Raw genomic sequence first — 15,000 nt, forward strand, 5'->3', positions numbered from 1 at the left:
CAACAGATAGGAGTGTGTTAGACGAGTGTGGCCAATACGTAAACGTGCGAAAGCTTTCTCCCAACGTCTGTTCCGGCGAAATGGAGCTGACCAAGAGGATATTGATAGTTTTACAGTATGTAATTTATTAGTGCGGAGACTTTACCAGAAAGATTGCCATCGGGTGTACAGGAAGGTCTTAAAGTGGGGGTAATAATCCGTGGCTGTAATACGTGACAAGCGTGGTTGGTGTGAAGTGGACACAGCGTCGTGGCGTGCTAGAGTATCTACCTTTTCATTGCCGGGGATTCTAACATAGCTATTTGAAAGTGCGAATTGGGAAGCTCCGGAGGTGGATTTGGAGCCATCATTGTAAACATGAATACTGGAGTAATGAATGGAGACATGGTCAAGGAAATGGGTGAGAAGAACAGAGGGGGGTTATCTGGTTTTGGTGGGCCAGGGAAAACAGAGGAGCAAATACGGGGGTAAGGTATGAACGAACGAATGGGAGAGAGAGAGGTCAGAGATGGGGAAAGGGAGAATGGAGAAGAAGCCTTTCTCCATATCCATGCATATGGAGAAAGGAGTGGGTAAACGTGGAGAAGAAGCAAAAGTAGGAAGCAGGAATCGTGGGATAGTTGGTTTGGTGAGGGAAAGTTGGTGGAATCGAACATAGCACTGGAGAGAGAGAAGGGTACGGCGTCGAGATAGAGATGTCATGCCCGACTCAGTGTAAAAGCTCTCAATTGGAGAGGAGCGGAAAAAAACAGGGCTAAGCGAAGACCGCAGTAGTGGATTAAGGTAAGCAAGAAGGGTGGTTGAGGTAGAGGAGTAGATATGGCATCCGTAATCTTGAGTGGAGAGGATCAAGGTAACATGAAGATGGAGGAGAGTTTTGCGATCTGAGCCCCAGGGTATGTGGAAAAGAGTTTGTAAGACTGGGCGGCGGTGAGCTTTCTCTTTAATGTAGAAGATATGGTCTTGCCTGTACAATTTGGATTAAAAAATAACGCCAAGGAATTTGTCAGAGGAACGGTATTGAAATGAAGGGCGATATAAGAAGAGTAGAGATTGGGGACCTACACGTGCGCGAGAGAAAAGGATAGAGAAAGATTTGGAGGTAGAAAAGCGAAAGCCATGGTTAGTGGCCCAGGAAGATACTGATGATATTGCAGAATGAAGGAATTGGCTGAGACATGGTATGGATGTGCCAGAGACGTAGATGGTTAAATCGTCAACACATAGTGATGCCCGGGCTCCTGGTCGTAGAACTGAGACAATGTCATTAACAGCAAAAAGGAATAAAGTGGTGCTGAGCACACTGTCTTGTGGGACGCCTTCGAACTGGGGAAAGGATGATATGGAAGAGGCAATTTTGACCTGGAAAGTGCGTTTGGAGAGGAAAGACTTTCTGAAGACACCCATGTTTCTGCGTATGCAGAAGGGAGGACAATGTTGGGGAATATGGTACCGCCATGTGGTATCATACGTTTTTTTCTAGATCAAAGAATATGGCTAATACGGATTCATGGCGTGCAAATGCAGATGTAATTTATGTCTCGAGATGAACAAGGGGGTCAGCTGTACTTCGGGCACGACGGAAACCAAACTGGGAAGGAGAGAGAAAATTGTGAGATTCAAGATACCACATTAAGTGGAAGTTACTGTTACAATGTCCTTATAGCATGTTCAAAATCCACATTAAAACGGGTCTAATATATTCTAAATCATGAATAAAACAAATGGCTAAATAAATTATTCCAGTTTGTACAAGCAGTTAGTTGGAGAGATGCGGCGGTGATCTTGAGGGAGGGTGCCCGATTAATTGGGTTTCAAGAAGGAGAGGATAAGAACTACTCGCCAATGAGAACGAAAATGTCCTGACTTCCATATGTGGTTGAAAATAGTTATGTGAAGGATAGAGAGGATGACGGGAGGTGTAGGAGCATGCGAGAGTGAATACCGCCAGGGCCTTCATGAGTGTTGCGGCACGACTGTAAGGCAGCATTGAGTTCAGAGGAAGAAAAGGGAGCATTATAAGACAGCAGAGGATAGGGTGAAGATGATGGGGGTGCGTTCCCTGATGGTAATGGAAGAGAAGTGTGGGGAATGGTGAGAGCCACTAGTGGCCTAGCTGAAATAGTCGCCCTGTTCATTAGCGGATAGGATCAGAGATGAAAGTATCTTGAAAATGGAGAACGGGGGCTGGATGAGGGGAGGTTTATAGATCCGACGCCAAACAGCTGAAACAGATGTAGAAGATGTAATTGAGGAAACATAATTTTGCCGGCTATTTGTTTCACTGTTTCGGATTGTACGGCGAAGACAAGCGTATGTTCTTTTAAAGGAGATAAGGGCTGATAGCTAATCAGGGTTGCCTCGTTTGTAGCGATAACTGTTCCAGGCTGCTCTTTTTAAGCGAGGCGCTTTGGTGCAATCAGAATTCCACCATGGAACACACTTGGAATAAGGTCTTGAGGTTCGAGGAATGGCTGTATAGGCAGCTCTTAGGACTGTAGTTGTGAAACATTGTAGCATATCTGAAATGGACGAGAAGGGGGATGGAGGGGTAGGAATAGTAGAGAGTGAAGGGAGAGTACGCCAGTCAGCTCTATCAAAGCATCAGCGTGGGGGATTAGGACTTGGTACATAGGGAGTAGGAGAAAGGAGTACTAGAAAGTGGTCACTATAGGGAAAGTGGTCTAGAACTGACCAATGGAAATCGAAATAGAGAGAAGGGGACCATAGAAAGAGGTCAATGTACGAAAAAGATTACGTGCGTATGTCAAAGTGTGTGGGGCGATCTGAATCAAGAACAAAAAGTTCATTTGCGGAGAGGAAGCGTTCTAGGGGTCGGCCACGGGAGTTGGTGATAGAAGCACCCCAAAAAGTGTGGCGGCAGTTCAAATCACCAACTGCGAGGAAAGGTGGCTAGAGTTGAGAAATTGAAGTTTCAAAGGCAACAAAGTCAATGGGGTGGGAAGGGGAGAAGGAGACTGAAATAGCTGTGATCCAACGGCGAAGAAAGATGCGACTATCTGTGCACAGGACAGTGGTTTGAAAGGGAGGTATGGCATAAGGTGTTTTCTGTTGGATAAGTCTAGACGAGACATAAAGGAGAGACGAAATGGTAGTTGGGAATTGGTATAGAAGGATGTGTACGAAAAGTCTTTTAGGGGCAGATGATGGATGGGTTATAAGAAGAAAGATTATAATGGTCAGGTCTGTGATAACTGAAACCGCGAATTTCCAAGGTAGGAGAACTATAATTCAGTTCTGTGAGTGATAAGGGACACAGTGCGTGTTGGAGGATTTGAAAGGGAAGGAGCTATGAGGTGAGATAAGGAATGAGAGGGGTGGGTGTAGTATCAGGTGGAGGATCTGGGGAAGGGCATAATTGTGACATGAGGAATTCCCGTGTGTATGCAGGAGGGAGTGGAAGGGATAGAGGGGATGGAGGAAAGGTTAATGTAGGTGCAGTTGGGAGGGAATAGGAGGAAGGGGTCTAGGGGGAATATGAGTAGGAGGAGGATGTATATCGGCAGTCACTTTGAGTGTGGAAAGAGCAAGAGTTGTGGAACTTGAGGGTGGATGAGGGTTTTCGGTGTCATTTTGGGACAAACAGATAGTTTTGAATATCTTCAAGAGTTTCTGTAATGGAGGTGGTATTGGAGTTTTGTGAGACAAAGGTTTACTTATGGGGGGAGGGAGAAGAGACTGGTGTCTGAGGAGCAGAGGCAAAGGTAGGTGGAGGTGAGTGCATGGTGGGAGAAGAAGGGGTGGAACGTTTAGTCTATCTGCTGCGGGTAGTGCGGGAAGGGAAAGGGGAAGGTGTTGGGGCTGCAGTAGAGATTAGAGTGTCTGGATGTAGAGTGGCAAAAGAATATGATTGGGAAAGGTAGGAGGTAGAAGTGGGGAAGTAAGATGTAGGTGGGATAGGTATAAGGGAGGGTGTAGGAATATGGGAGGGAGTGGGAGGGGCAAAGCGAGCGACATTACTAGAGTAGGGAGTATGAAAGAAATCTCGTCCACGTGCTTCATGTCTGGCTTCACGCAGAATGAGACCAAGTCTGTATCTAAGAGTTGCCACTTCAGACTCAAACTTGTAGGTGGGGCATCCCCTATAAAATCCAATATGGGGGCCGCCGCAGATCGCACATGTGCGTGATTGTGTAAAGCACTTTGATAGGTTATAACCAGGTTGGGCACATGATGGCATCGGGCTGTGATACGGCAGCGTTTGGCAGGATGTCCTAAAAGCCATCAGTTTTGATACTGACGGGGAGGAGGTTGATATGGTCGGACAAAGGGATTCTTCACCAATGTAAACAGGGAAGGTCATGTCCAAGGAAAGTAATTTTGGCAATGTTGGTGGGGTTCTTACGATGACCTCTAGGAGGAATGGAGTAGCACTGTACAGATCTTACATCATTGTCCGTGGAGCAAGCAAGTAAGTCTTCTCCACAATCTGACCAATTTTTGTTATAGATAGGACAGTTTGCTGGGGAGATAGAGACAGTTCCGGTACAAGTATTGAGGGTCGGATGAGGTTCTGCAGGAATGGGGTTGCCAGAGAGATCAGTTAGATTTGATAATGCTATAGCTTGGGTTTCGGATGTAACTGTCATGAGACGGGAACGATCGGGTTGGCTACGGACAGAGACTGTGCCTACTTTTGGAAACATTGCTGAAAAAGAAGGATGTTGTCAGTTGTGGGTGGAATCACGAAAATCGGTCCTGTTTGGCTGGATTAAATAGAGTATTTAGGATATTTGTAGAGATAGGGGATGGTAGAAGGACGGGAACGTGTGGGAGTGTTGTTGAGGGGGTAGTATTAGGGAGAAGTGGACATTAAGGCTTTAAAGTAGTAATAAGGGAGGATGGGGTGATTGATGAAGGTTGTGGGGGTAGAGGTGATGAAGTTGATGAAGTTGGAGGAGTAGGAATATCGCCTGTAGATTGAGTCTTGACTTGGGTGGATAATGTACTAGTTGACATTGAGGAGTGGGTAGTAGTTTCAGTGTTCAGAGTCGTGGTCAAAGGATAACTTGGAGTCGGGGAACCGGGTGATTTGAACTGGTGGGGCTATTTGATGAAGGGGCAAGCCTCATTGCTCCTTATAAGGGTATAACGTCTTCATAATATATAATTATATGTATATATATATATATATATATATATATATATATATATATATATATATATATATATATATATATATATATATGTATGCATGTATATATGTATGTATATAAGTATATAAAAAATATATGTATATACTTAAAAAAAGAAATGATAAAGATGGATATCGGTAGTAGGCTCAATTGAGGGGGTTAGGTTGTGTTGAGAAGGAGTAAGAGGGAGGGATGTAGGGGGAATATGAGCAGGAGGGGGATGGATATCGGCAGTCACTTCGAGTATGGAGGGAGTATGAGGTGTGGAATTTTGTGTCTCAAGCATATGGCTTTGGATGTCTTCCATAGTTTCTGCAGTGGAGTTGGTTGGAGAGTTTTATGAGACTAAGGTTCTCTTATGAGGGGGCGGTGGGGGAAGGGGAGACTGGTGTCTGAGGAATGAAGGTAAAGGTAGGTGAAGGTGAGTGTGCATTAGGGGAAGAAGGGGTGGAACGTTTAGTCTGCTGCGGGTAGTGCGGGGAGGGAGAGGCATGGTGTTGGGGCTGTAGTTGAGATTGGAGTGTCTAGGTTTAGAGTAGCAAAGGAATTTGACTGGGGGAGGTAGAATGTAGAAGTGGAAGTGGGGAAGTAAGTAGGTATAGGGGAGGGTGTAGGAACATCTTGAGGTGGAGGGGGAGGGGCAGAGCGAGCGACATCACTAGAGTATAAGAGAAATCTTGGCGTGATTTCTGTTTGGCTTCACGTAGTGATACCATCTTTGTATCTGAAGGCTGCGACCTCAGACTCAAATTTGTAAGTCTATGGGGGCCGCCGCAGTTAGCACATGCACTTATTTGTGCAGAGCAGTTTGATCGGTTATGACCGGGTTGAGCACATAGGGGTATCGGTCTGTGGAACGGCAGTGTTTGGCAGGATGTCCAAATCGCCAACAGTTTTGACATTGACGGGAAGGTTGGTATGGTCGAACAGAGAGGGATTGTTCACCAATGTAGATACGAACGGGGTCATATGTATTGAAAGTAATTTTGGCATGCTGGTGTTTTTATGACCTCCAGGAGAAATGGTGTAGCAATGTACTGATTTCACGTCTTGGTCTTTGAAGCATTTGAGTAAGTCTTCTCCACAGTCTGACCAGTTTTTGGTATCGACTGGGCAGTTTGCCGGGGAGATAGAGACAGTCCCGGTACAAGTTTTAAGAGTTGGGTGAGGTTCTGCAGGAATGGGGTTGCTGGAGTGATCAGTTAGATTTGATAATGCTATAGCTTCAGAGCAGATCTGACTGTTACGAGACGGGAGCGATCGCGTCTGGTATGGAAAAGGACTCTGCCTACTTGTTTTTGGAGGCATTGTTGAAAGAGAAGAGTGTTGCCTGAGTAAGGAGCGGTTGGGGGGATCACGAAAAATTTGTAGGGTTGGTGGTGGTAGAAGGACGGGGACGTGTGGAAGAGGGAGTGTTGTTGAGGGGGTTAGCATTACGGAGAGATGGAGAATAAAGCTGTAAGGTAGTAATAAGGAGGTTGGAGTGTTTGATGAAGAAGGTTGTAGGGGTTGAGGTGATAATGTTGAAGTTGAAGTTGGGAGTAGGGAATGTCTTCTGGAGACTGAGTCTCAGCTTGGGTGGGTAATGCACTAGTAGGCATTGAGGAGTGGGTAGTAGTTTCAATGTTCAGAGTTGTGGTCAAAGGAGAGCCTGGGGTTGTGGAGCCGGTAGTGTGAAATGGTGGGGCTATTTGATGAAGGGGTAAGCCTCATTGCCTCTAATATGAGTATTACTTCATTACTGGTCATGGGAAGCCTTGATTATGTAGGGAAAATAAACAGTCCACCCCCTCAGTGCCCCTTAAGGGGGTAAGGGCTAGACAACTAAATCACAGGAATACCGTGCCCATGGTTCCCGCAGGATGTTTAGGACTGGTACAAGGTCAGCCTTTCATCCTTTCAGCATGGCTCTTACACCTAAGAAGATAGTAGAAAGGGTTGGAGAAGGGACGGAAACAGAAAGCTGGAGGGAGAAAAGGCCATGCAAAATTAGTTGAATCGAGGGCTAAGGCCCTAGGCAGGGGAGATCCCTGCATTGGGTCTCAGTCTCCATCTCCTAAGCCTCCCCACGACAACAACGGGCAAGGAATTGGGGGGGAAATGATGACAAAAAAACAAACTTTTATTGTAATATATTTATTTCTTCATCATATAATTTCATAGTGTACATACAATACACAATTGTTGTTATCAAAAAAATTAAGGTTTTATTTCAATTTCCATTTTTCAATCTAATGATAATAAAATGACACTAGTAGACTTAAAAAAGGCAACAAAGGTGAGGGTACAAGTTGCTGAATAAGGATGACAGAGAATACATGCAGTTACATAAAAGAGCTATTTAGAATACATAGATTTATTTCTCTTCACCCAAACAATGTTGTTAAAGTAAACCTCACGTCTATTACAAAGTACAAATACATGCTGCTGATCACATTTTCTGATTCCAGGCATTTTGGAATGTGATATGTATCTTGATTATTGATTATTCAAGATTATCTACCGCATCAACAGCTAAGGTCATTCTACACATCTAATTCTAATGGTTTTGCAGAACAGGCTGTGAGATCAGGTTAATACAAAAGCATCACTTTCATTATTAAAAACTGCTGTTCATGTCTTAAATATTATAGTACTGAATAATACATTGTAAAACTTGTTATTGATTACATCCTAAGGTATCCATATCTATCACTGAAGAATAATTATTATATGTAATGGACAGCTGTTAAGATTAAAAAGTTTCAAAATGAAAACAAAGAAAGGTATGCTGTTAAAAATTAATTATTCAACAAAAGCTCCAGCAATTACATGGTGAGTAACAAATAAAATATGGGATATAGAATGGATAGCAAGTAGAACAAGTTATATTATCCACAAAACAAATATGAGACAAATTCAGAGCTGTCTCTTGCTGCCTAATATATGTGAAATTAAAAGCAATTGGTAACACATACAGCAAGTTTAAGGACTTTCAGAGCCACCTATCTTCCAGGTAAATAAAACTCTCAACATAAACCTAATATGGAAAGTAACAGGTAACACAGCTTTATATGCTATAATATGGGCAGGAATGTTTTTAACTCATGAAATTTGTTATGGAAGAAATGTAAATATGGTTCAAGAATTGAAATTGGACCTTATATTTTTTGGGTCCTTTAATTATCATATGGTCCTCTTATGCATATACATGGAAAGGGGAGAGGGGAGGAGAGGAGAGGAGAGGAGAGGAGAGGAGAGGAGAGGAGAGGAGAGGAGAGGAGAGGAGAGGAGAGGAGAGGAGAGGAGAGGAGAGGAGAGGAGAGGAGAGGAGAAGGGAGGAGAGGAGAGGAGAGGAGAGGAGAGGAGAGGAGAGGAGAGGAGAGGAGAGGAGAGGAGAGAGGATAGGAGAGGAGAGAAAAGAGGAGAGGAGAGGAGAGGAGAGGAGAGGAGAGGAGGGGAGAGGAGGGGAGAGGAAGGGAGAGGAGAGAAGATAAGAAAGGAGAGAAGAGAGAGAGAGAGGAGAGGAGGGGAGAGGAGAGAGGAGATGAGAAGAGGAAAGGAGAGGGGAGGAGAGGAGAGGAGAGAAGAGGAGAGGAGAGGAGAGGAGAGGAGAGGAGAGGAGAAGAGAGGAGAGGAGAGAGGAGAGGAGAGAGAACAGTGAGAGAGAGAGAGAGAGTGTTTTTTGGTAAGCACAGTGATTCCCTGGAATGTATAAGAAAGAACACATAGGAAAATATCAATACCCCCAAAAACAGTTTTGAAAGATATAGTGATTTTTAATAATTTTAACATGCCATATATCATTTAAAAAGAAATGAAAGAAACAGAGGGAAGGGCAAAACTAAGGAGAAAGATAATTTAATTAGCTTTTCTTTAAAAATCTTTTTGTTATTATTGCTAGGTAATTAACACACACTACTATTAATCAAAGTTTATGCCCAATAACATTTTCAATAATGTGAGGAAAAGAAAGAAAGAAAGAAAGAAAGAAAGACAGAAAAGAGAAAAGAAGAAGAAAAATGCTTCAGCAAAACCAAGGTACTTACGAAAAGATTTGTAACACTTTTTCCATTTACTAAATTGAACCAAAATATGATGCCCTTAGAGTATCCTGAGGGCTGTTTATGGTATGGAACACCTCATTATAAAAAAATAGAGGGGAATATTTGTTTTACTTCTGATAATCATAACATCAATTATACAAATAATTATTAAGCCTCATTGGCTAAACACAATGATTTTACAGTGCACATCCCCTTTTTATGCCAGTCATTCTATGCAATATATTATGATACGATATACTATTAGCATTTTCTCTGTATATTTTCTTTAAAAATGGCTAAAAAATGACAATGGTTAAAAACAATGGAAAAAAAAAAAAAAAATCCCTATTAATATCTACTGTAAATGATGGCATATGGGTAGTGCTTAGCTTGAGTTGCCAACTCGAGCTTTCAACAAGACAATTGTTCACAATATACACTATTAATGTTGTAGGAAGCCTATATTCACAGACCATTTGGCAACTGTACTTTAAGAAACCATAAAATGGTGATATGTTAATATGCTTTACCTATAATAAGCATTTTTTGGGATATTACAATCTGGAAGGAAATAAGGCATTAATATAAACTGTATACCTTGGTCAGCCTTGACTTACTTGGCAACATGGACAGCACTGTGTTATATAGTAAGACTAGTAGTAGTTTGAGGATCTTAAAGGCTGCTTTCACTCCAAGGTGGCACATCAACAAGTGGCAAGTGGCAGGTGGCAAGTGGCAAACAACATGTGGTATGGTGATTTCAGACCAAGGTTACATGTGGCATGGTGATTTTAGACCAAGATTATACATGGCATGTGTCACTCGGTTAACAAGATCGCACCTTCAGAGGCTGACAATAATATCCTTGTCCTAACTCCTAGGTTATATTGTGACAATTGTTTCACTTAGAGGAATAAAGTGGACGACTTTGAGGGTAAATATGAGATAAACTTGTTCCAATACCATAAAAATATGAGGTAAAATATTTTGATAATTCCAACGCTTAGAGTATTTCTATTGTACTGAGGCGAGTTGAGTTGTATTATACAAACACTTGTATTTCCCCACAGTTCGTAAAAATGTTATGTTAATTGGTTCATTGTCTGGAAGAGGCATAGTTGTACAAGAGGCACATCGTTTTGATTCCTCCTGCAAGACTGTGCATGAAAACCTTCTCTTTCAATGCCTCGCACACTGGGCAATTGAAGCTGTTGTCAAAAGTGTTTGGGAGAAACTTTCTAGACACTTCAAAAATACTCTATGTATGCCATACTTTCAAAAGTTTTCCCTTTTATATCATGTTATATGATTTTAACATTTTTATATTAACTTTGCTAATAAGAAGTTTGGATATAAAAGCTCCATCAAAATATGGCACACTGTCTGTGGAAAAACAGAAAAAGAAAGAAAATAGAAGAAAAAAGGTAACCAGGTAGATAGAAAAAGGTTAATTCACCATTATGGAATTACCTACATGCACTCTAAAAGAGGGCTACAACATCTGTATTTTTATCTTTGTTAAAAGCATTATGTTTCCTGTGCTCTTCTATGCAGAATTATAATCAAATTTTGTCCCTTTCTATATGAATGACCATTCGCAAGGAATGTAAGAGGATGCCCAAAATTTGCCCTTGAGTATTCTATTATGATGATTCCTAAACAAGAACAGAAACAGAAGTATGGCTTCAAAGAGACAATAATCTTGTGCCATAAAAAAAATCATGGATGTTGATATCAGAAGACCCAAAAGTGCTAAAGGCACGTGTTTGTACATGCTATTATATCTATAGCATTTCTTTTTTGATTAGTGTAAGAACAAAAAAACTGCTTAAAGTACAAGACAAACATTTAAGTTTAAGTAAAGCTGTATGAAACATTGTAGTAAACTTAGTATGAGGTAATTTAAGCATTTATATAACAATAGTGGATGTATTAATTCATTAATGCATTTTCTGTTCTCTGATTACTTTTTTCAAGCAAAGTATGTTGTTAAAGTTAATATGGAAAAAGGCTTACTACAAAAAAAAAAAAAAAAAAAAAAATCTTTGTTCAGTGGTTTTCTTAAATCACATCTTTGTGAACACACATCTCTGCATACAGAATCCCTCATTTGATGCATCATTACTGAGAAGTAAACCTTACATTCTGAATAATAATAATCATAACAATAACAATAATAATTATAACAATAACAATAATAATAATAATAATAATAATAATGATAACAACAATAATAAAGCATCAACAAGTAATAACAGTAAGACATAACTTGACAAAGAAAATTAATGATACTATAATATTGAGAATAATCAACAAGGATATATCATACAAAGTCTCACATTCAGTTTCCAAATATTGGAATATTAATAATAATAATAATAATAATAATAATAATAATAATAATAATATTAATAAAATATGGATCAGCAACTTCAACTGCAACACCAGCCAGCAGAAATCCCTACTTGGTGTGACTGATAATAGTAGAGAAAGGAAAAGATTGCCTCTGGTATCTTTCCAAGCACTGCATTATTTACTTTATATTGTCACTTAATATCTGAAATATTTTGAGGAAAAATATTCAGTCACAGGCTGAAAATATATGTGAAATGACTGTAATTTAATGCAAAACAAATCTAATGCTTCTTCTTTATCTCAGGATAAATTGTTAACTGAAATATAGTCTATATACTCAAAAAGATGACAGATTTGAAAATACATAACATTTCCAAGAACAAGAACAAAAAAACGAGAGAGATAAGAAAGAGTAATAATAATAACTTTTGATAAGAAGTTGAATGTGTAGGAAGTGAAATATTCCCTTGGTTAATTACAAGGGACAAGCTTATACTGTTTAGATGCACATATTTTATATAACAATTAAGAACACCACATATTTTTTCATCAACATAGGTCATTGATATTATTCAAGTACAGTAAAGCCTCGCATTTAGCAAGTACCTGGCATTGAAAAGAGCTCACTAGAAGCAAGTAACTAAACAAAGAACAATATATCAGACTGGGAGTGGAGGCACTTGTCTCCATGCAATATTGCTTGACTGGCACTTAAAAACTAATTTGATGAACGGAAGGAGAGGAAATTTTCAATGCTTGTTTAAGAATAGTGAGAGGGAGGTTACTGTTGAATTAATTTACCTCTCACCCAAGCTATGCTGGGCCTTCTCTTTCCTTTTCCTTTAACTTAACAACCTTTAACTACGTTTGTATAACCAATGTCAGTCAATACCTCACCTTCCCAAAATTTAGGGTAAATATCTACCTGCATGACCAGTCCCATCCTAAAACCAATACAGGTAGGATGGGCCTAGTACATGCAAGTTAGCATGCAATAGAGGGGTAGAATGGATCAGATTAATTTGTGGAGATAATATGGACACTGATTGCCATACTAGGTGCTAGGGTAGCAACTAGTTCAGATTCTCAAAAGTGAATACACCAAGTGAGAGGCTATACTGTAAAATAAATAAATAATTCCTTTCTTCTAGGACATCTAAATGAATAACCAAGATTTTCTTATCGGTTCAGAATCACATTTAAGGGGACCGTCCCTGGTGGTCTGGTGGGATTTTAGGTCAGAGTGGTCGAAAATGAGTTATAGTCAGTTTCATCTTCGTACATGAGTGTAGAATTACCCACGTGAATATAAACTCCTGCAACAAAAAATTTAGGCAACCCCCGAGTCTCCTTGCTGCTGTGTCAGTGATTTTCACCATTCTGCACTCTCACTTTACAGGAGTGAACATGATGCCTTGTATTATGACACTGCTTATTGAAATGGATCACAGGTGAATAAAAGTGTCTTATTATAGCAGTTTCTTCCCAGAGTGAAAGATTCATATGAAAAGACAAAGAAAAAATAAAAAAACATTATGTGACTTTTCAAATTTCTTTCCCATAAAATGTAGATATGATTTGATTTTGACATATTCATCATAAAAGTATGTTTAGGGTTCGATAATAATGCATGGGCAATTACATGTCTGTATCTCTAAAAATAAACTCGCAATGGATAGATATTTTTACAGGCTGGACGCTCACCTGCATCAATGGCTGTCTTGGAGAAGCCCAGCTGAAAGAGTTCTAAGCGTTTCCACCGCTTTAGAATTTTCTGATTACAATAATTTTATGTTTGCATTTTCTTTTGAAATTAAATAATGGATCAACCATCATTATGTCATTAAAAATCCATTTTACAAAAAAAGTAATTGTAAAGACAGTGTACGATATAATTTATTTGGTAAACCCATAAGATAGGCCTACAAATATCTGATACCTATTGTTACATCACAAGACAAAGTGTCCACCACAAATGAATATAAGCAATTTGTATTTTAAAATATATTTGATATATCAACATTTTCTGAATGGTTATTTCTAACAAACAGGAAACAATTCATTGTCCCTCCATAACAAGCACTCTGCTTATGACTACACATTTATCGATTGGTTTGAGGTGGAATCACGTGGCTAGGTAATGTGGAAGAAGAGTAGGTAGGAACAAAAACAAAATATATAAATAAAATAAATCATTAAGGATCTAATGGGTCCATGCGCATATATGCAAATACAAATGCAAGTACATATACTACATATACCTTTACATTAATTTATGTGCGAGTACACATGTAAACGAATGTACACTCGAGAAAACATTAACAAAAGAGTTATAAAACAAAGAACAACCAATTTCATAGAACGGTCATGTTGTTTTCAGTCTGGAACACCACATGAGACTAATGATCATATCTATACACAACAAAGTGCTTTTGAAAGAGAAATGATAGTAGTTTCTATGGTAATGAAATGGTAGATTCATAAATAAAAAATACAAAAAATGAACTTCAAATATCATAATTTTTGTTTGCTGTTTTTCTATTTTTTCTATTTCTTAAAATCTGCAAGTTCATTTTTTCAGTAATATTTATCTATATTATCCCCCCAACCACCAGGTATGGCCCCCTTAAACTCAAATATGTGATGGGAAGACTTTCTTGAGTTCAAGTTCTCTCCTCATCCCATCCGTTCATTTACTATATCTTTAACAAATGTTTCTGAAAAGTTTCTGTCATACCATGCACAATGTATGAATAACGTTTGAGCAACAAACCATGGTGCATGTCACAATCACACAGTAAGAAGTGTGTGCTTCTTTTATACCACAAAGCTTTAAAAATTTAAAAATGAAAAAAGTAAACAAATTTCTGTGAACATTACATACAATCAGAAATAAAACTATCAAAAAAATAAAGGTTGGCTGACATTCAATTTTCAGCTAGCACTCACATTTCATTAAAAAAATATAACAACCTTTTTCTTTGCTGATATGTGATAACTTTGACCATGATCATCAATTTTGATTTAGCTGCTTAATGATCCCTCTAGGATACTGTCTAATGATATAGTACAATTTCTAAGAGTTGTCTATAAGAATATAAAAATGTAAATGAAATAATTACATGATAGAAAAAGGGAGTATCCAACTATACTGAACTGTAACTATACAATAATAACAACATTGATTGTGACAAGAACTGTAATCTCCAAAGTGGTATAATCTAGGATAATTTTGATTCTGCTTGTAAATTTGTAAAGGCTTTTTTTCCTTAACCCATTTCAAGCATCAGCATTTTACCACTTGACAACCCGTCCCCTCCCCCCAAAAAAGTAAATAATAATGAGATTACTTCACCCTTCCAACACCAATTCATTGACAAATTAAGACTGAAGACTTAAGTAAACATCTAAGTTTGTATATCAGAGCAATTTCTTTCCTCTTCAAAATAGTAAAATAGTAACAA

General features: G+C 39.2%; 1 protein-coding gene across 1 annotated transcript in view; it reads right to left on the reverse strand.

The window, feature by feature from the left end:
* Positions 1-13,416: 13,416 nt before the first annotated feature.
* LOC113823332 (protein C-mannosyl-transferase DPY19L3) overlaps positions 13,417-15,000 on the reverse strand; it is a 14,462-nt gene continuing 12,878 nt past the window's right edge. The window contains exon 15 of the mRNA XM_027375948.2: positions 13,417-15,000. This exon is cut by the window's right edge and continues 445 nt beyond it. The gene's annotated coding sequence lies outside the window, so the exon portion shown is untranslated.

The sequence above is a fragment of the Penaeus vannamei genome, chromosome 30, assembly GCF_042767895.1.
Source record: "Penaeus vannamei isolate JL-2024 chromosome 30, ASM4276789v1, whole genome shotgun sequence".
NCBI lineage: Eukaryota > Metazoa > Arthropoda > Malacostraca > Decapoda > Penaeidae > Penaeus > Penaeus vannamei.